This window comes from Ailuropoda melanoleuca, chromosome 18 (genome assembly GCF_002007445.2).
Source record: "Ailuropoda melanoleuca isolate Jingjing chromosome 18, ASM200744v2, whole genome shotgun sequence".
In the NCBI taxonomy this organism is placed as follows: domain Eukaryota; kingdom Metazoa; phylum Chordata; class Mammalia; order Carnivora; family Ursidae; genus Ailuropoda; species Ailuropoda melanoleuca.
The window spans coordinates 9,750,110-9,773,700 of NC_048235.1; positions in this window are offsets into that span (position 1 = coordinate 9,750,110).

A 23,591-nucleotide genomic window follows, 5' to 3' on the forward strand; every position below is an offset into this window, starting at 1 on the left:
CTAATTTGCATTTCAATATAGCGAGGGTGCCAGGATACTGGATTGGAAGTTTCAATGTAGGCACCAAAGATATATCAGATACCAAAGACATGTGAGACAGATCAAAATGCAGATTTAGCGGGAGCAAGATGTAGCTGGAATGTGAGTCCAACCTGCTCCACAAAGGAGAAGGAGAGGCTACCACCTTTTAACTCGTGTCTGCTGTCAGGAGCGTTTAAGGAGACCACTCGGAGAATTTGACGTATGTCTAGTAATCTACCGCAAAGATGAGCAGCTCTGTCTTGTGGCCTAATGCAGAGGACAGAGTGAGAAAGAGCTGCTGTCTCTATCATGTCAAAGGTACATGGATTCCTAGGGACAAAATGTGAAAGCCTCAAGAACAATTCTCATCTGTGTTGGTCTGAAAGGATCCTGCTTAAGAAATGCTTTGCCAAATGGCATAGGGCTCCACTAAAAAGGGGGTTGTAGGGGAGGCAGCAGAGCTAAGTGGGAGTGGTGGAGGAAGCTCTCCTGCAAGAGCTGGCTTTAAATCGCTGCAGCAGGCTTCCATGTACCCTCCACCGAACTGAATCAGGATTTAGGCAGCCAACCGTGCTGAGTGTGAACTGCATGGCGGGGGGACACGGCCATATCAGGTGCTGTGGGAAATGATTAATGACGGCTTTTCTGTCCACAGCTCTGTGCCAATTTAGTGCGCAAAGAAAGTTACACACACCAACCTGGCACCAGCATACTAACCTTTATTAATAAAAACAGTTTCGTAGCTGTATAGAAACAGGCATAAACATACAGACTGACCACAGTATAAAGCACATGATGTTACTGGAGTCAATTTAAAGAACTGTAAGCCGGTAAGGACAACTGAGCACCACCACAGACAAGGGGAAGCAGATGTGAAAGTCGCTGAGGGAGCAGAGGAAGATTTAGCAAGGAGAACCAGACATAGTATTCGAGGAAGGATGCATGACACACAGTGTATATTATCCCAGTATGTGAGAGAGTGAGTTCTATGTGGAAATGTAAAGTAGGTTTGCGTTACTGGAGCAAAAACAGTGAGATTAAAGACTAAGATATTGAAGAAATTGAAGAGTCAACTAAAAACTCAACAATGACCTCTCCTCTGAATTCATATGCTATGCATTACCAAAGCGATTTATTTTGTACCTTCCAAGAACTGCCTTTCCTCATTAATAATATTTGACTTTTTTGTCTCCTTAATTAAATCGTAAGCTTTTGGGGAGCAGAAACTGCCTGCTATTCTTTGCCTGCTCCCAAGACACCAAGCCCTGGGCTGGGTACCTAACAGGCATCCAATAATTATTTGTGGATTTCAGGATTAGTCGCAACGTCATGCAAAGACGGTCACTTTGTCTTCTTTACTTGACTTTATTGAATGCAGTTGCACTAATGAATTCAGTCAGGTCAGACCAGGACTCTGGCAGACCATGAAAATGGAAATTAAGGGACTGACTTGAGAAATATGGAGAAAAGCATCAGTAGAATTTAGTGACAGACTGGATAGACTATGACAGAAACTCAGGTGCCATTTTGGAAAATGCCAAAAGCGTCGTTGAGGGCAGAATCACCTAAGCAGGTGCCTTTATGCAATCAGGCAGCGCCACGAAAGATCTAGTTATCACAGGAGGCTTTTTCTCCGTCCCCTGCCTGGCTTGCAAATACTGTCAAGCAACATTAGCACCAAAAGGAGTTAGATTGCAGTGACCTTTACTAATCCACTGCATTTATGTTTGTACTTTTCTTGCAATAAATGTAACATTACAATTATTAATGTCAGCATTTTCTTTGGAAACAGTGGTGAACTCATTAAGAACACTGCCAGGTGTTGCCAACCCCAGGTGTGAACCTCGTGGTTAGTGAGATGTAAATAACTCTTTATGGAAAATTTGCAGTCTAACATGAATTAGCAGCCTTGCACAAAGCCAAACTAGTTTCCTGTGATTAGCTTCATTACACCACTAGCTGCTTTCGTGCAGGTCAAATAAGAAAGTAGCATATGCCCCTCGTTTTAGGATATAAATCAGATTAGCATCTACCTTGTTGCCCACTGTTTCCAAAGATAACTGTCAGCCTCTTCACAAAAATGTTGAAAGGTCCACGCGGAAGTGCATGTCAGGACACTTGGTATGATTTTGCTTCCTTTCTCTGAGATCATGCCCTGTTAGCAGGAATGGGTTTTGCCCCACCACTAAGATATCACCATACCCTTTGCAGCTCCCATATCACTTGCTATTTCAAGGAATGACACCTGCTGATGAGGGGAGAGATAGACAATGCTTTCAGATCCTTGTTCAACAGCTGCTCGGTGACTAGCAGCTGGTTTGAGGTTCCTTTCCTGGTTTTGACGTAATTTCCCATTTCTCTTTCTATAATCTCTGAAGCAAATGCCAACATGATTGCGATATGGAAAAAGCAAGCCTTTGGGTATCTAAAAGTCCAGATGAGCAAATCTGCTGGGCTACCCTGACTGCCTCTTGTGATTCTTTAACACAGTCCTCTAATACATCCAGATATGTGAACGGTTTGTGGATCCCAAGCAGTGTCATGATAACAGGGAAGATAAAAACATCTCTATGCACCCCAACAGCTGTACTAAATATGTCGCACCCAAGAAGCATATTTGATTGATGTAGTTTAGACGTGATAATTTTTAAAGCCATCATTTTAAATTTTTTCTTTAGCTCAGTTTTTTTTTTCGATTGTTTTTTTGCAACGTGGAGACTGTATTTTACTTATTTGACACTGCCTTCTATATAGGTATTAACTGTGATCATCTCAATGAAGTATGGTTGTGTTGTAGAACTCAGACACTGAGCTGTAAGGGCTTGGGCCAGTTCCTGCATCTTTTGGGCAAAGTACGGATAATAATTACAACCTCATAAGGTTCTAGTGACTAATGAATGAGATAATATGTAATTATCGATTAATGTGGACTATATTATGTGTTCATAAATGCTCCTGCTGTTTCGGTCAAAGAGTGATCAATGTAATACAGTGCAGATTTTGGTTCTTCAGTAAATATGCATTGATTTCAGATAAATTATGTTGTTGATGCTGTTCATATGTTTATATGAATTATCTCAAATGTCCTCCTGGCCCAATATCCTCACCTCCACCAACACTGCTCATGGGAAGTGCTCACTGTTAGGGAATACTAAGTGTGTGCCACACGCGAGTGCCCATCTGTTACCACATCTGGAAAAGTCCAGATGTGTCTCTTCCTACAATTTCTGGATAGATGGGTAAAGTTGCAGAGAAGCACTATTTTTTAAGGTTCAGTTTACTTATCTGTATAGTATGAAAATTACAGTGGAATGCCTTCCTTGCCTTTATAACATTGCAAATATCAATCTAGTAAGTAGAAAGAGATGCTCTATAAACTGAAGGAACAGTTTCACTAGAAGTAGCCACACGAAGGCAAGGGTTGTCTTTCTTATTGTTCTATGGTAATTTCTCAGACCAATGCATTTAGTAGATTTTCAGCAAACATTCACTGAGTGCGATGAAAGAACTGGAATCAACTAGGACGTCTCATGATAGGTAATTTAGAAGCCTGTCTTACAGACTATGAACATCAATTCAGAAGAAATTAAATACAGTGAGTTTAGGTTCAGTGGAAAAATTCATTTAGGGGAGCCTGGGTGGCACAGGGGGCGCCTGGGTGGCACAGCGGTTAAGCGTCAGCCTTCGGCTCAGGGCGTGATCCCAGCGTTATGGGATCGAGCCCCACATCAGGCTCCTCTGCTGTGAGCCTGCTTCTTCCTCTCCCACTCCCCCTGCTTGTGTTCCCTCTCTTGCTGGCTGTCTCTATCTCTGTCAAATAAATAAATAAAATCTTTAAAAAAAATTCATTTAGTTATCTTAAGCTGCTCCTAGAAGGATTATTTTTTTAATTCACAAAATAGTTCTATATTTGCTATATGCCATTGTTAGTTCCTATAATCCTCATAGTAATCCTATAAGGGTAGTACTCTGGTACCCTTCGTGCAAAGGAAGAGATGAAGGCAAAGGAAGGTTGAGTGCCTTGCCCTTGGTCCCACTGCTAGTTGGCCACAGTGGTCTGTTTCCAGGGTCCATTCTACTCACATTATGTCATACTGTCTGTGTATGCTTGATGGCTTGTTATACATGATGGAAGTGTGGGGGAGAAGCAACGTACAACAAGGAACACAAATAAAATTTTTTTTATTTTTTTTTTATTGTGAAAAGAGGCAAGGAAAACTGTAGTGCCATTGAGAGAAACCAAGAATTGGAGATTTGTTGTATTGAGTAAGCATGTTAGCACAAAATAAAAGTTCTTTAGCCCCTGGTTCCTAGTCTACTTTTACACCTTCCCTGTATATCCCTCCCCAATGCACACACATGATTAATTCATAACTGGTAGTGTTTTTTAAAGATCTGTTTTGCTCTGTCACTTCCTTTTCTCTCTTCTTACTGTTCTTTCTGCAGCACCCCCCAGCCCCACCTTTTTTTCCAAGACTGAGCTCAGACGCTACCTCCTCTGGAAATGAGTCCCATAGAGTTGGGTAATTTCTTCTCCATGTTTCTGTTGCACCTTTTGAGAACATGATTAGAATAACTGCACTGTGTTGCCTAGGATCACACCTGTCTTTGAAAGCTTCATACTGCCGGAAATATAATTAGTCACTATGTTCTCTGCTGCGGTAAGGTATTCAGTATTCTAATTTAGCTTTTGTGACTTTATGTATTGATGGAGATTTGTAATAGCTTAAATGTTTTTCAGCCTTTCTCCATTATTTAGTCTCTCCAGTTACATTTATATATGAGGAAATATTGGCTCTGAGAAGAAGAAAAATAAAACTAAAATTTATAGAACTTTTAAGTGATAGGATTAACTCCTACATGGATGCACTTCAATAAAATATTATTAGCAATAACAAGGTAACATTTATTGACAGCTTACCAATACACAAACTATGTGGGTAGGAAGGGACAGAGGGAACTCCTCTGTTTCTTTCATGCAAAATTCTGGCAATAACTGCTAGAGTGCAGCTATGATTTCCATCATGCACCCTGAACAGGGAGCAACAAATGAAGAGTTTGTATGGGAGAACTACGAATATTGGGTTTGTTTGTTTTTAAGATTTTTATTTATTTGAGAGATAGAGAGAGAGCAAAGCAGGGGGAGGGGCAGAGGGAGAGGGAGAAGCATACTCTCCAGTGAGCAGGGAGCCCTACGTGGGCTGACTCGATCCCAGGACCTAGAGATCATGACCTGAGCCGAAGGCAGATGCTTAACCAAACTTCCCTTATAAGTACTATAAGGTGCCCCTATCAGATGCCACCCAGGTGCCCCTATAAGTACTTGTTTTTAGCATTTTATTTACATCATTTTAAGAGAGAAAGTAAAGACTTGTATTATCTGTAACAAGCATTCAGGTTTTACTATCTGTGCAAACATCGCGAACAAGGTACTGCCTTTCTACAATCAAACGAATAACGGTTATGAGAGGCAGTACGATTAGATGAAGATTTTAGCCATATCTCAGGCCTTTGCTCTTCTAATTCCTGGGAGGAAAAGTCATTAATAAATTCTTCAAAATCTTTTTTTTTTTCTTTTTGTCCCCTCTTTTGTCCTTAGATCAAAGGTAACATCAAACTATGGGCATATTGTACTTGGTAATCGTGGAACTAGTGGATGGAGTAGGAACTCAGATCAGATAGCATGACAGCTCATCCACGGTGCAGTCGCAGGTGAATCTGTAAGACTAAGATGCACATATTTATTCAGGAGAGTAGACATGTGTCTTTTCACCAGAATATCTAGTAAATCAGGGGAACTTTGGCTTTAAAGAACAGTTTATCAAAGTTCCATACTTCTCCTGCCATAAAAGGCAGAGACATATTCTGAAGACCTTCTCAGGAGTGACATTGGTGTTTTTGAGGGTTATTTACCTTGCCACACACCTGTGCGTAAGTGACAACTCTGGTTTTACGTAAATCGGAGAGTTTAGATTTCATTTTTCTTTCAAATATTTTAGAAACATCCTCATCAATCTTTGCCTTTCCTTCTCAGTAGAAAGGAGCAGTACAGTAAGAAAAAGTAGCTGTGCTAGTTCAACTAGCAGGGTCAGCAAATGCCATGTTGTAATGGATTTCTTTTTAAACATCTTTATGATGCTACCCATTGCTCATCCTGTGCTTCGGTAGTTCAGAAAAATGGCAATTATTAGCCAAGCAGACAGGGTCCCAGGGCTCTAAATGCACAGGGACTATAATTTTCCAAGCATTAGAGCCCATATCCTGTTGTCCTCAGTACTTCGAGGTCACTGGCACTTTACTCCAATATTTACATTTAATTTTTTTGTGTGACAAATGAACATGAGACCTTTAATGGATTCCATAATGCCCATTTTGTATTTAGTTTTGTTCCTTACTTGCCTCTTACAGAGTTCATTCTCATGAAGCAGAATTGTCTGTTTGGGGGTAAAGGCTGGGGGCGGGGGCACAGGATGAAGACTGATTTGGATCCAGTGGAAAAATACCGCTTTTTAGATGAGATGTACATTTATCTAATCAGAGGGCATGAAGGCTGAAGAAATGTTATTTAAAAAGTGAGGCGATGCATTTTATGTTCATTATTAAAGAAAACTTTTATTGTATTTTAATTTAAAATGTTTTCTTGATGAAGCTGGGCTAATTATGTATCTTATTTTTTAAAATAATCATAAAGAAGTATATATCAAAGTGAGTAATTTTATTAGATCTCATTTACTTACAAGATAATCCGATTAAACACTGATTTATATAATCTTTATACACTCAAGCAGAATAATAATTACCATCTATCCAATTAATATTGCAAATCATTTTATTTGAAATAAAATAGAACGTTGACAAGAGACAAGTAAATAATACTTTTCATCTGCCAAGCTACTCCTTAGTATTTTAAAAGCAAATTGTATTAAGCTTTCCAAGAGTGTTCTATGTAAGTAAGACAGTCTTTAAAAGTAAGATATTTTGTTGGAATGTCTTTGTTCCCTCAGTCGTTAGGATATTCTTTGGGGTGTAATTGCTGCAAGGAGTGATTTTTCATAAATAGTATATGATGTATTCTATAGCATAGAGATGAAATTTGTGTTTAAATATGCAGAAAGATAGACTAGTGTGTAACGTTTGTTTCCAATTTGTTCTTTCTTAGCACAGCAGGACAGTAATAATAGGGCCAGGGAAGGATACAATGACTTCTCAAAGTAGCTTCCAACTCTTGTTTTCTGCTTACTATAATATGAGGTGGGAGGTCAATTGAAACACAAATGAATAATTTTGAAACACAAATAATGTGTTTATTCCAAACATTCACGTGTTTGAAATTGACCTTTTTTATGACCTATTCAGTCTTTTGGCAAATCATTGCGGCCCTCGAGCTAATTTTTCTGTCAGTGGTCTTTAGTACACGTAGACTGTGAGGGGCTGCTGGATAATTTTTAGTTGTCCTCCAGCTAATTGTGCATGAAAGTCATGGAAGAGTGTGCCAGACTGGAGTCCCCACTGTTGTTTCTTCCAGTTATCATTTTGAGATGACTCCATTCTATGACCTTACACAAGATGTGAAACTTGCCTAGCTACATCCCTGCATTCTAGCCAGGGACTGTTCTAAGGACATAGTGGCCTCACAGACCTTAGATTCTGTGGAGGGGATTGAAAAAATAAATAAGTATATGAATATTTAAATAAGATAATTACACATTGCCACTGGTACCCTGAAGGAAATAAACTTGCTTCTCTGAGAGATAATAAAGAGGGTAGATCCATTTCAGACAGTGTCTCAGGACAGTATCAATTGGAAGCATATAAGGGCAGGGAACAGAGACATTCAAAACCAAGACATATAATAATATCTTATCGGCTGCCCTCTCAGGGTTGTTATAAGATTGATCTGAGGTCACAGTTGTGGAAAGACATGAAAAAAAATTGAAAATGAAATGTATATGTACAATGTTGTGAATATTTAAGAGGGAGTAGAAAGATGGTTTTCCTTCCACATTACTCAGAAGACTAGATGCACATGACCGACCTTAGTCTCCTGCTAGAGTAGGCACAAGGTTGAGACAGGAATCAGGAAATCACAGCAAATCTAAGAACTTTGTTTGATAATGGAGTTTGGAACTATATGATACCACCTAAAGCCTAGCTCTGTTGTTCTAGTTTATAAAATCATTTGGTTTAATGGTCCTTTTTAATATACTAAAATCCATTATAATATAAACACATGCCATTTTTCATATTCCTGAATTTTATCATAGGGTTATTTAAGTTTTTAAAGATTTAATAAACACTAATATAGAAAGCCAAGCAGAAGCACAAAAACATTTTTCTCTAACAGCAGGGCCCATTTAATTTAATCTTGGAATACATGATTTATCCTTAAAGACAGATACTGTTAGAAAAAAATGAAAAACATTGTTCATGGCCATATGTTATTGCGAAACAGCATATTTGAATATTTTAAAGACACTAAATTTGGTCCAAATCAAAGTAGGCTTTTTTCTTTTGTTGACAGTATGAAGCATATGCTGGGAATATGAGCCATAATTAAGCAGTAAGACACAACAGGGCGTGTGTGTTGTGTTGGGAATGTGCCATTTACTGGGTGTATAAAATGTGAGGCCAAGAAGAGAGAAGCCCACAGCCACTGTGGTAGTGGCAAAATTCCAACCCAGCATATGAGCATATGCCTTGCAGCATGCTTTTGCCATATTAACTTGCCCTTATTATGAATCATGTTACTTTATACTATAAGAACATTTTAAACCGCTATGCTTTGGGCCAAACCCAGAAAAAATGAAAATTCCACACAATGAGACCTTTTCCTTTTCTTGTATGTTAAAGGGTTTGCTTTACCTTATTTCCTGTGTTCTAAAGGTATGCTTCAGTCGGGGATATAGCTTCACTACTGAATACCGAGTAGTCAACTGAAAACAGAGGTGATCTGAACCCAACAGGGAGATGCTAACTCACAGATAAACCTTGAACACTCCCACACAATTGAAAACTGAAGTCATTTGTTTTGCTTCTCCAATTTCAGGAAATAGGTTTGACCCTCTGAAGTTCTTAAATAAGGCAAACATAAATCTTGTTCCAAGGATCCCTTGAGCTTTTAAAGATGGTGCATAAACTGAGAGAACAGAGTTGACTTCAACTTTACCATTTCTTGTTACATTTTCAGGAATGTGTTTGGAAAAATGGAAAGAACGTGATGTTGCCTTTTACTTTAATTAACATTGTGCTGTTGATTTTAAGAATTGGTAAATGACATATGTATGTTATATGTCTTTCAACCAACTGTTTAAAAATGCATAGTGGCAAGGGATAAACATTAAGGGAGAGAAGGAAGATTTTTTTGAGATGAGAAGCCAAGCAACACACCCTGAGGGTATAAATACCATTGTTACTCTGAGAGAGTAGATATGTGGCTTTCTAGTACATACTTTGACCTGCAATGGCAATGGGTAGAATAGAGTACACATAATTTGTAATAAAACTACATCTAATCTGCACTGTAGAATATATTTTTTTATTATATATCTTTGTTCAATTAAGAAGGACCATAATTAAATGAGACTCTTTGTGGCCATATACAGTAATTAAAATGGCAATACTCTTAGAAATAGGATGAATAATGACCTTGATGTAGCCTGAGAAAGTTAAAGAATTATAAACTTTTTGTAGAATGTGTTCCATTTGGGGAAATCTGTTATAAAAAGTGGAAGAGAAATGAAACAGGAAAATATCAAACTATACCAAAAGTTATATTCTAGTATTTTCTAGAATGTGTTTACATTTTTATTTATTTATTTATTTATTTATTTATTTATTTATTTATTTGAAAGAGAGAGAGAGAGAGAGAGACAAAGTGATAGGGCATGAGCGGGGTGGAGGGGCAGAGGGAGAGGGAGAAGCAGAGTCCCTGATGAGCAAGGAGCCCGTCGCCAGTCTGGGTCCCAGGACCCTGGGATCATGACCTGAGCCGAAGGCAGATGCTTAACTGACTGAGCCACCCAGGTGCCCTGTTTACATTTTTAAAATGAAGTTCTTAGAGTATTTTCATAGTTAAAAATCTTGAGATATAATGTGAATTCAAAAAAGCATATAATGTAGGTAATCTATTTGCAACATAAACTTTATACATATATAAAAAAAGATCAATTTCTTCTCTCAAGAAGCTTAAAATTTGTAAAATGGTTTAGAAAATTCACAGGGGATTGCATTATTAAGAAGGAATAGGTCCTGCCTAGAAACAGAAACAAAAACTCAAAGGAGGGAACTATTGCTCCTTATTCGAGAAGTGGGGGCGGGATCTTTTGAAAGGAGGGTTGTAGTTCAGGTGTGAATGGGCTGTGGATAAGTAGGGAAGAGGTAATTTGGGCAGTGATCAGACAATTTGTAGATGTACAGCTAGAGTAGAGTGACCATGAAGGGCAGGGGGTTGGGTGGAGAGAGAAGGGAAGAGTTTTAGGTTTGATTTGTCCTGAAAATGGATGGCTAAAACGCTGGGATGTTATAGAAGGAGGGGATTTTATGAGCATTTCTTCTGATCACCTACCTTTCAGAGAACTGCAGTGGTCCCAGAATTGGTGGTTTTCTCAAAGATCCACAGTTAGAATGACCCCAGACTTGAATGTGAATTTGCTGACTTGAAAGCCCACTGCTTTTCTTCAAACTGTGGATTGACTCAAAGCAGAATGAAGAAGTATTTTATTTCAGCAGCAATAGAAAGCCTATGAAGGATTCCACATGAGGTAGGATGGAGAGAAACAATTAACAAAGAGTCTCTGAGGCTTGTATGGGAGAAGGATAGGGGCCTTCGCTCAGGTTGTGTCAGTCAGTTCCAAAAGCAATGAAATACATTCATAAAAATAGAAGTGTGGTAGATTATTAAGAGGACATTTTGATTATATGGGGACTTTATGTAGATCATGAAATAGTGAAAGACAATTTCCAGACCAAAGGAATTGATGATATAATCCACCAGAGAAACCTTTTTTTCTCATGCCTGAAGGGAACCTCTCCACACATCTGAACTCGTGTAGTCTTCTTTCAAATATAGATCGTAGTCTTGAGAAAAATAATATATGCTCCCAAAGAAATAAGGAAATCATTAGAGAGACATGAGGAAATGGTGAAATAAGAAGATATTTTTATTCTTAGATGTACTTGTCATTTTAAACCCTCCCCCCAAAAAAAAGAAAAAAGAAAAGAAAATTAATCATTAGTAGTGTGAATAAAATAATAAGCAATCATGAATACCTGTAAAGCCAAAAGGAAGTCCAGACTTTAAGATTTTTGGACTTGAATAAAATTGATAATCTACATCTGGCATTTGAGGAGCATAAAACTCTCAAGGGAAGGTTTCCTTTATAGAAATCCACAATCTGGTGATAGCATCCACATCACAGTAGTCTTAAATATAAGGGCCGATTGATGAAGTGAAGATGCTGTTATAGAAGTTTGTGTTTTAGGTTAGAGCCTGTGTTGTCAGGCTCTTAAACTTCATTTGGATGGCAAGTGTGTGTCAGTTACCTTGCTCCTTATTTCCCATGGAGTGGCTCAAGCCTGGGGAAAAGCCGGTATTCAGGACCAGTGACACCACTCACTTCCCTTTCTTTGTAGTCCTGTTGGAGCAACCAAAGTGTATTCCTGGTTGAAAATACCCCAGAAGGAGCTCTGTATCTTTTATGATCAGGAAGGAAATGAAAGTAAACAAATAATTAAGGAAGCAAACTGAAGAGAAAGTAATTTGAGGTGAGTAAGCTTAAAAAGAGATTGGTTTTTGCAAAATATTTACTTTCAGTGGGCTAAGTCAGAAGTAAGTCTGTTCCCATTGAAATGTTGTTCCTGTATCACATTTGCGTGGATTCTGCTACTGCAGACTGGAAACTAAAATGTCCTCTGGAAAATAAAGGGAAATTTTTCATTCTTTATTCATCATAATTGAGCCTGAAAATTTCAAGCAGCACTGCTCAGATGGAAAATGCCGTAGAAAACACAGTGCTTGTGTAGTCCAAGTAGCAGATGTGAAGCATTTGCTAAGCAAAATACACCTTTAAACAGTGAGATGGAGATATTTCATATCTTTTCTATTATATTTCAGAATTGTCTAAATTTAATGCAGGCATTTGAGGCCAATTAAACTCTTAAACATGAATTTATTTGAAAATGATTTTAAATACTTTATAACTCTTGAGATTTAGGGATATTTTTGTGATTGCATAGGTAATTCCATATAATTTTTAACATTGAACTCACCATTGCACTAGAGCTTGGAGAGGATCCAGCTCAGACAATAAGTGTTCAGACAATGTAGAAATGACATTAATAGCCACAGTCTATTAGTAGTTACTAGGTTCGTGGCATTTGCTATACCTTCAAGTGCATTGATCATTCATGGCCTCAATATTTTATTTTTATTTGCTAAATCTGGCAACCCTACTACTAGCAGAAATAAGAAAATTAAGGTCAAAGAATTCTCCCCAAAACACAGAGTTGAGAAGAAGTAATCTGGGACTGGAACCAAGATTTTTCTTTCTTTCCTTTTCTTTTTCCTTTCTTTTTCTTTCACAGCCTATATTTTAACTTCTATGATTCAGCGTGTTCTCATGAATCAATGCAAAAATTCAATGTGCAGAAAAACATAATGACTGAAAAAGATAGGCAGAATTTGTCTCATTGATAATGACTTTCCAATACTGTTAAAAAGAAGAAAACTATAGTCTAGTTTTCTTTGAATTTAGATTTGACATATTTAGTATGCCTTTGGAGGAGGATTGGTTTCCCTTCAACTTGATTTGAATGGACACTGAATAAGCACAGCTGTTTCATGGTAACTTTGTCACAAGGAAGAATGTACGCAAAGTTTCAAAAGACAGTGAGCAGAAACTCTTGAGAGAAAGGGAGCGATAGGACAAATAGAACTCTACCACTATGGAAAAGGAACACGTTCTTACCATAACCCTCTAGACTGCATGTCTTAAGTTTAAGAAATGAGTGCATTGATAATTATTCATTATGTGCCCACAGTGTGACCAGGAATGCACAGTCAATTGCGGAGTTAAAAGCTTGGGGAAAAGCAGACTCTTGCCCACATGTGGCTCAAAAGAGGCATGTGCGTGAGACAACATAGGACCTTAGGTAGCAGCGGGCTGAGATGATGGCTTCCAGAGACAGACTGTCTGGACGGAATTCCCTGCTCCTTCACTTACTAGCAGTATGTCTCTCCGATCAGTCTTCTCATCTGTAAATGGAGATAATTCTTCTGTTGGGAAATATAATTAAAAAAAATAATAGTAAAAACCTCCCCACAAACACAGAAAAAAAAGAAAACAGTTTTTTTTATTGCATAGGCCCTAAAGTAGAATGTGATGCATGCACATCCGAGGCAAATACCGTAAAGAGGTTGCAAAGACAGAAGGAGATCTCACCCGTTTACATAGCCAAGCAGATGTAACCCTTTAAGTGCATGTTCTCAAGATCAATCTAAGAGGATTTGACAACACCCTTGGTCACACATAGTCCCACCTAAATTTACCTGGTGATGGCCATTACTGTTTGGGTTAGATAATTGGCTTTCTCTAAAGGAAAAATAGACTTCTCATGTGGTTATGACAGAGGGTAGTTGTGTAGCTTGGAACAGGGTGCCTACTGAAGTTAGACTCCTCCTTCCCACTGAAACTGGGAGACAGGGGACTATCTTCCTTGAGGAATACATTTCAAGGAGAGAATTCTCAGGTCCTTTAAAAAAGACATCCCTGACTCCTATAATGCTGGAATAAGGCTCATTTAGCTTCTACAAAGCTTTACATTCACTTTGACCAAGGAAACAAAGAACTTAGAATTATAAGTTTCTTTAAGTAAATTCTCTATGAAAAGGGAGGGAGAGGTCCATCCCCTCATTTTCAATAGGAACATTTAAAGATTTTTTTTTTTTTTTTTTTTTTTATTTGACAGAGACAGAGGCAGCCAGCGAGAGAGGGAACACAAGCAGGGGGAGTGGGAGAGGAAGAAGCAGGCTCATAGCAGAGGAGCCTGATGTGGGGCTCGATCCCATAACGCCAGGATCACGCCCTGAGCCGAAGGCAAACGCTCAACCGCCATGCCACCCAGGCGCCCCTCAATAGGAACATTTAATCCTCTTATTTCTAATTTATATTTGTCCTAATACTTACCAAATAGGGGAAGGTGTTTGGCACAGTGATTGGGATATCATAAATGCTGTAAAATATTTTTACTATTATTATTACCATGACTGTTGATTTTATATTTTATATATATATACATATATAAATATATACAAATTGATGAGATTACAGTAATAGTACAATCAGTGATAATCAATGATACTACAATTAGTTGATAATAAATGATTGTGTAATCACTGATATATATTGACTGTGTAAATGTGTGTGTTTGTGTGTGTGTGTGTGTGTGTCTGTGTGTGTGTGTAGAGTAAGCCCAAGAAGGACAGGGTGTTGGAATCATGGGAAGGTGTTACAAAACAGCTGTGAGGGGTGCCTGGGTGGCTCAGTCAGTTGAGCGTCTGCCTTCAACTCAGGTCATGATCTCAGGTTCTTGGGATTGAGCCCCGCATTGGGCTCCCTGCTCATCTGGGAGTCTGCTTCTCCCTCTGCCCTCCCTCCCCACTCGTGCTCTCTCTCTCAAATAAATACATAAAATCTTAAAAAAAAAAAAAAAGAAAGAAGGAAAGAAAGAAAGAAAGAGAAAGAAAGAAAAAGAAAAAGAAAAAACAGTTGTGCATGGGCCTAGAACTAATTGCTAGATGTCTACAGAACGGAGAGTGGTGCATTACAAAAAGGGGTGGGGGGGATGAAACTTTCAAACGTGGATGAAAATATATCCGCCAGGAGGTTTGATTTGGAGAACATAAATAAATGGGTCCGACCTAAGGGCGAGGCTGTGTTTGGACGTAGTGAGAGCAATCATGCTGAGGAATTTTGGTGAGAGGTTATTTATAGAAATTTTGTAATAGAACTTTACATTTGATGAAATGACAGAGTATCATTAGGAGACGGTACAGGAGGAAAGCATTGTGCCGAAAAAAAATGTTAATATGTTAAGTCTCGCCTTGGGGTGCATGTAAAATGAATTTTGTGAAAACAAGGTTCTCAGGCTCACTGTATGTTAAGGAACCTGTGAGCTAGATAAGGTCTCAGCTAAGGTGGTAGCAGAGGAAACGGAATGTTGCATTCAGTGTCAGAATGTATCAAAGTGACAGAAAGATGGTCAGCCACTATGGCTACCTAAGGACTAATGGCTTTAGAAAAAAAAAATTAACAAGTAAAGGGCACCAGGACAGTGCATCTCCTTATGTTCAAAAGTTCAGCTGAAGATGAAAAGCAAGAAATTGGACAAAAGCTCCAAAAGGAAGGGCAAAACCTGTTAACCAAAGTCTGTATTTTTAAGTTGGCTTATTGTATCAATCGATTAATTGGCCAAATGGAACACATGTTAAATTTATAAAATATACCTATATATCCATGAATTAAAGTCCCCCTCACAGATTCCGAGGGGGCACTTAGTCACAGAGCTTTCCATTTGCTCACAGGCAGCCCTCCCCCCATCTCTAAAACTGAACATTGGAAGCTAGCTACAGTTGTGGAAATGGAGATGGGGAACAATGAGGGGCAGAGCGTTCTGAAGACTCCTGAAAAGCTTGCATGTGTTCTCACTATGAGCCTGCAATCACTTGGAAGACAAGGGCTTTTTTTCGTCATTGGTTTACCTCAGGGCCAAGCACTTGGTCTGATACTGGTTCTTCAGGAAGGGTCGTTGAACCTGACTGTGTGGTTGGACCAATGATGGAGGAAGCAGTGTGTTCACTGAGAATCACTGCTCAGCAGAGTTCTGGGGGAGCAAAGATGGTTTGGTGCAGATTCCCAGGCAACACCAAGAGCAACATGGATACCTACTGTGTCAGAGCCCTGTGGCAAACAGTGTTCCTAGAAAAGAGTTGGCCAGAATGAGAGTAGAACCAAAGAAAGCAGAGAGTGAATTAATACAAAATTAGGCTTTGTATGGAATGCTCAGTGGAATGTCAGAAGAAAGAAGAAGTTTGTTTTGAAAAACTATAATATAACTCCACTCCATTCAACTCTCCGCTTGCAATTTAAGGGGATTTCTCCAGTCACTCTTCCCAGCAAGAATTGTGGGCACCTCATTAAGCTGCCTCTAAATTGTATTGTATGAATATTTTATAAGGCAATTTTGTTCATCTAATCATCATATTGAGATGGATTAAAGAGAAGAGGAGGATTGGTTCATTTCAGATATCTGCACTATTTGTTGTTGTTGTTTAAAGAAACTTTCCTTTCCTCTACAGAATTGGATTTCATTATCCTAAGGACATTCATGCTTTATTCAGAATTTTCTGCCTATTTGAATTAGCAAATTCAGTACCAGTCCATAACAATGATGTCTCAGAGGAACTTTCTCTTTCGATGTTGTCAATTTTTTTTTCTTCCTTTCCATCATAGGAAAAAAAAAAAAAGTCATAATGCCAAAGTGCCATAGGCTTTGGCAAAACATCTGTCCTCTACAGAAAAGTTCAAACTCTTAAAATTTTTACAAGGCTCTGTCCCCCTTGCTAGGAAGAGTAAGAATCTACAGTGAGAGCTGTATGGTCAATATTCAAGGTGGTATTTCCAATAATCCCATGAGCCCCTTACACTATTTCCCTTTGTTTAGAGATAGTAAAGTAATTTGATTTCTAAAAACCAGAAAGAAAACAAACCAAGACAAAGACAGAGGTAGTAACTGTGTTATCTAGCAATATTGAGAGGATTTAAAAAAAGAAGAAAAAGAGGAAGAAACTTTTTTTCAAAAACTAACCTTTTTAAAAATCCCAGCACGAACTAAAACGCCTTCCGTTACTAACCCTACACCTTAGTATAATATTCTAAGTTAAACACCAAAACTTTTTTTCCAGGTGGGGATTTTCCTTTAACTTATTAAGTAAGAAACATTTTCCTTGAGCTTTATGTTGTGATTTATAACGATTTTATGCTTTTGGTGAACTCCTTTCCTTCATCACTTTGGGATGAAAACAAGGGAAGCAGCGTCCCCAAGTACTTAGTTTTCTAGATCTCATCTGGATTATGTTATTTTCTTGGATCTATCTTTTCAGAGAAATAGTCAGGAATGACAGCATGTGCAGTGGAGGGATAAACAGGGTGGTGAAAGGTCTAAACCTCTCAAGAATCTGATAGTATTTAGCAAGAAGAGAAGGCTTGGGGACAGTAAAATGTGATCAGTTTTCACTTAAAAAACCATTTCACTCAAGCCCCGAACACAGAGCAGTATCCGTATAGTACAGGTAGGCAGATTTAGAAAGGGTACACTGAATAATAAATTTAATAACTTTAATTATGCAAAACTGTAATGAATGCACTCAGGAAATAGTTCTTCAGTAATCTTCAGCAGCTGGTAGATCAAAGTTATTTTCCATGGAACTCTTGTAACATTTGAAATGAGGTCTATATGTGCAAAGTGTTTAATTCATTTTTAATGAAACATAAATAATATTACTTTTAATAAATACAGCACAATAATGTTTCATCATATATTTGCTTATAAGATATTAGAAGCTTATGACTGCAAGGTTTGAAAATTCAAATATACTATGTATGTGTATTATATGTTAAATATATATGTACTTTGTATGACAAAAGCATTTCTGTTTGCTAAATGATAATTACCTCAAAATTTTCTATAATTATTTTTAGCTATATATATATTTTTTTTCTTTTTTGAGAATCTTACTTGTAACAATTGAGCACATGAAAGGTCCTTACCCAATCTCTATTAAATCTTGCTTTTCTCACCCGCAGATATTTTTTAGGCTCAATTTGCTTGGAGTTTTATGTACTTAGTCTGTGAAATATACCCTGAGCTAATCTGTTTATATCTTCATGAGTTTCTAACAAGTTTCAAAAGAAAAATAAAATTAATAGGATCAGAAGTCGCATAAGGGGGTATCTAAAAGTGCAGTTCTTCTGTTAGATATCCGATTGTTTTGGTGTTGAATAGCTCTCATTTCTGGGTTATTTCTACATGAAATTGCTACATAGCATGATAGTCCTATGCTGTTTGCATATGTGTAAAGTCAAAAGAATCAAAAGAAAATACAGTGAAAGCAAAGGATGCTGCACAAGTTTCCAGTCGCTTCATGGTCTAATGAGTTCCTGATGTAGAAACCCTAGAGCCCGCCTGCATCTCCACCCTTCCCACGTGCGTAAACTTGATCTGATCTCCCTGGCTGGAGAGTTACAGAGCTTGGTGGAAGGACTTCAGAAACTCAAAGGAAGGCCCCTACCATTGGACATACCCTCCCTTAAAATATAGGCTTACTGATCACGAGTGTTTACTGACTTTACAATGTATAGGACACTGCCGGATGTTAACAAAGAGCTGACATTTCCTGCCTCCAGTAAGTTTACAAATTCAGTTTTACGGTGAATGATACAGGGAGGGAACTTGTTTTTGGGGAAGGAGGTAGCAAGTTATACTTTAAGCGTATATGAGCTTTAAAGCAGTGTCAGAATGCAGCTTTAGGAGTCCTGGTTGTTAGGAGGACGTAGGGCTGGTGTTCACATTGAGTCTTTTCAGTAGAAGTGGACTATGAAGGTAGAGAAGACAAAAGCAAGCAAAGATGTCAGGGCTGTCTCTTTCTAGGGCTGACAGGAGAATGGGTGTAGCTTGTGGAGGAAGAGAATCAAGATCAGAACTGAGGAGATTGAACCCCAGCTGAAATATTAAATCTCTCAAGCAAGTCTGCAAGATGCCAATAAATTGAGAAATACCCCAGCTATCCCTCTACATTGGCTGTCCCTGTAGGTCTCTTGACGAAGCTTCTTAATTCTATCCAGAAATCCTCTTTAGATGACGAATCATGACACCGTAGCTACCTCAGAGTCAATAGAGAGTCCAAATCCTTTATCTTCAGAGGGCATTTAAAAAGGCAACTCCTTTCTCCTAAGCATGTATCTCAATGGATGCATCACTTCACCCATACTACGGAAACCATACTGTTCAAACTCTAATAGAAAACTTGAGAAAACAGCCTCACTCACACGTAAGGAAGTTTGGCTGCTTATGTTTTTGTGTATGATGCTAAGTTTAAGTGCCCATTAAGCTTTGGAAAAAAAAAAAAAAAACTACGCCTGCCATTTATGATTGACATTTCCCAACACAAAGAGAAAAATGACCATATATTTAGAGTTTTCAAGAGTAATGATAGGTTCTGAGTATACTTGGGTAAACAGAAAGTCGGCAATTATATGTCTGTGTAAATACTGAGAAATATATTAAGCTAAAACGATAGGATTAAAAGAGATCTTAGAAATCTGATTGACAGTCATGTACAGTAGATTATGAAGTTACTTCTGGGCTTACGCAGGTTTTAGTAGAAAGGTTTTTGTGATATAAATAACTACTACTCTTATTTCAGTTTTATTTTCTTTATTAGATTTAATGCCTTATGGCAAAGAACACTAGGAAATAGGATTTTGCATACAGTAAAAGCCCATTTCCTGGTAACTCAGTGCACTCCAGATTTAGCCATGGGTCTGACACCATCCCCCCATGATAAGGTAAATTTTGCAAACCATAATCCAGAAAATATCTGAATTAGCTTTAGCTTTTATTCATTTTATTGTCCTAATCCATGGCTTGGCCTACTATATTGGAGTTACGATCAAATTTTTCATCTCAACATTTGTGAAAAATCAATAGCAGGAACTCAGGTAGACGGAATTTAAATTGGTGTCTAGAGGAATTCCTCAGTGCCCTCCTGTCTCACTAGAGAAGAGGCCAGAATTGTGGCTCCAGAGAGTATCTGCCATTTACAGGCCAATTTTCAATGAGGTAATTCTAGTCATAAATCTTAGTGGGGAAGCACTATTGTTGAACACTGTAGGTGTTCCATTAATTGAGAGGAACGTTGGGTCTAGGATGATACTCTCCTTACCCAAGGGCCTTCTTGCTTCCCTGTGTTTGGGTGCACTCAGTTATTATACACACACACACACACACACACACACACACACACAAACCTACTGATTTAACTCTGGCCATTGCAACTGGGATTTCCAGATGCTAAGTGCTAATGCATGATTTAAAAGTATGCTATTTCCTAGTTCCTTTTGGGCAGCAAAGGCTTTTGTCTTCAAGCTGGAATGCATCAAGGTCGCTTGAAGGTCGAACTGAGAATAAACCACATGATGTAAACCTCTGTGGTTGGGTTATGTTCCATGAACAAGCCTGTGGTCTCTTAACTCCTACTTCTAGCTTTTGGTAACTATTCCTTTAGAGACTAAAAACAAAGTTGCTTGATTATAGTTGATCCAATATTTGTAGAAGATTAAAGTATTACAGTTTAGACAGAATCAATAGGGAGGGTAAAGGAAATTTTAATAGTTTGATCATTTTAATGATGGCTATTAAGTCCTAGGAACCCTAATACTCTATATAAATTTCGGAAATTAATTTTGTAGTAACAGTTTGAGTTGACCAGTTATATTATATACTTAATAAAATACATTGAATCAAAGTACTCAAAATGGTATGTGATTCTGATGTAGTTTTTTTGTTTTTCATTAGGGCATATACTTTTCTTTATGGAAATACATTATTTGATGCTGCACAAATCAAAAGTTATGGAAAAATAAAAATGCCACTCAATCTCAAATTGAAGAATCTTTTTTTTTTCATAATAGATTAGTCGGTGAGAATTAGAAGTGAAAGACACTTGAAGCTTCCCCTGATATATAATTTTTGAATTGCATCTTTCCATTGTGCTGATGTGCCTTTCCTGTCACATTATGAGGTATAATACAACTCTAGAAAGATTGGCAATAAAGAAACATTAAGTACCAGAAATTAATTTCCTCAATGGATCCTGAAAATTTTCATTAGCCTAGAGGGTTAATTTTATAATTTTAGTGCAATCATTATTTATCATCTCTTGGTTTATGGGAAAGAATTAGAGTTATTAGCTATTAAATTATCCATGAAAATTTGACACTCCTCTAGACCAAACAAACCCTGGGGCTTGCTGATTTTCCCAGTGTGAAACATCTGTGGCTTCAACTAGGAAGAACTTAACATTGTCTAATTAGATTTCCAAGACTTATAAGGTTCAAATACTCTGTTATTAGAAACCTGAGAATTAGCACAAAAGTTTAAATCCTTACTTATTTAGGTTTATTGAAAACATCCTTAGCAAGAATGGCATTTTCTTTGAAGGAGTGTTGATTTGTAATTCATTCAAATCAACCAAGAGATACCTATGATTGCAAGATTCGTCTTAGATAACATGCTTGATATAAATATATACAAAACTTATCCACCCCCCCAAGAAAAAAAAATTGAAAACAATTTTAACAATGATTGGAAAGTACTGGAGAATTTTTAAACCTAACATTTTCTCCAGACCATTGAATTAAAGACATATGTACTTGCTAAAGATGTTGATGGGTCTCTGATTCTTAATTATCTGAGGAATAGAAGACAAACGATAGCAACTTAAAAATTATTCTACAAACTTCCACATCTGTTTTCTTTCTGTATCTTTACCAAGGGGGATGGCCACAAGAAATTCAGGTCCTGGCTAGGGAATTTGTAAAAATGTTGTGATCTCTATTTTATACTTTTGTTGGCATACTCTCCCAAGGAAACCAACAGAGTTGCCTCTCAGGTCTTTCCATAGAGGAGACAAGGGGACTGAAATGCCCTTCTGGTTTGCAAGATGGAAGACAAGTTTAGATGGGCACATCTGGATGTCCACTCCTGTTCCAGGAAGCTGCACAAGGTAGCAGAATATTTTCTGCCAACTCTGTTGCTACCCTCCATCTTAACCTACCTTTTCAGGAATTTATCTCATCCAAGCTGGCTCCAGGGGTTATGTTGACAACAGAATCCTGCCGCCACTATATATAAAGGGTCTCCAAATAACTAAAACCAGACACACTGCCAAATAGAACATACCGACTTCACCTCAGGTGTAGAACATGTTTATTCTCCCTACCTAGCAAAAAAACATTGTGTCTTACTCTAAAGGATTTCAAGGACTCACATATTATTGATTCGTCATTCAGCTTATAAACTGTTATTTAAAATATGTGAAACATGAATTAAAGTAAAAAGATTCTAGCAGATAATAAATAAGCCGTATATTTATATATGTACATCAGATAAATAAGTCATATGCATATATATAATTACTATATATATACATATATACACACACAAATATATATATATGTAGTAATTTTATTAGAAAAGAATTTTTTTGCAATAATTTAGGCTTAATTGACAAAAATTAATATACAGATACAACAAAAATTAGAGAACCTTGGAAAATTTTCACGCAGTGATAAAGGCATGAAATAAACTATTTCAGAAGCTCTTTTCTCTCACAACAATATTGATGTATCTTTGAGGGCATGGTATCAAGAAAAGCTTTGAGATCTATAAGAAAAATCCTATCTTTTATCAAGTGGGATAAATAGGTAAAGTGGGAAATTAGCCAACCTACCAATGTTTAGTAAGTCATAGGATATAGTAAGAAATGTATATTCACTGTATGTCCCTGTTTCATTAAGAGGGCTGGCATAACCAAACTGTACCACAAAATGAGTGCCAAAGGGAGATATTTTATTTATCTGACAGAGATAAAGAGAGAGAGTACAAGCAGGGAGAGCAGCAGGCAGAGGGAGAGGGAGAAGCAGGCTCCCGCTGAGCAAGGAGCCCAATGTGGGGCTTAATCCCAGGAGCCCCGGGATCATGACCTGAGCCTGAGGCAGACGCTTAACCGACTGAGCCACCCAGGTGCCCCAGCACTAAGAGTTTTTAAGTGGGAATCATCAGTGTGCACTTACATAAAGATTGGATTCATGGAAGAAGGAGGATTTAAAACATGTGCAGGATTTAATGGACAAAGCAAGTCAGGGGGGGATCTCCCCAGGCAAGGTAAGAACATGACAGGTAGAGAAGAAAGAGTCAAAGATAAAAAGCCATAATGATAAGGTGGCTGGTCAGTGGAACTGGATTAAGGGTTCAGTTCCTAAAACCCCAATGATTTTCTCCCCCACTGTCAGTATGTGGATTTGTTGCCTGTAAACTTGTGAAGATTAAATCCCAATTATCTGTATTCGTCTGCTCTGGATGTTGTAACCACAGAATACCACAGGCTGGGTGGCTTCAACAGAAGACCTTTTTTTTTTTTTTCCTCACTGTTCTGGAAGCCGAGAATTCAAGAAGGAGGGCTGGACTGGTGAAGTTGGTCTCTGATGAGACCGCCGTCCCAGGCTGGTGGGCAGCTGCCTTGTCACTGTGTCCTCACGTGGGCTTTCCTCTGTGAATGCACATCCCTGGTCTCTCTTCCTCCCTTCATATGAACTCCAGTCTTGTTGGATTTGGGCCACTTCCTTATGACTTCACTTAACTTTAATTACCTCCTTAAAATCCGTGTCTCCAAGTGCAGAACACTGTGAGGGCAAAGGCTCCCGACGTATGGATGATGGTGGGGGAGAAATAAG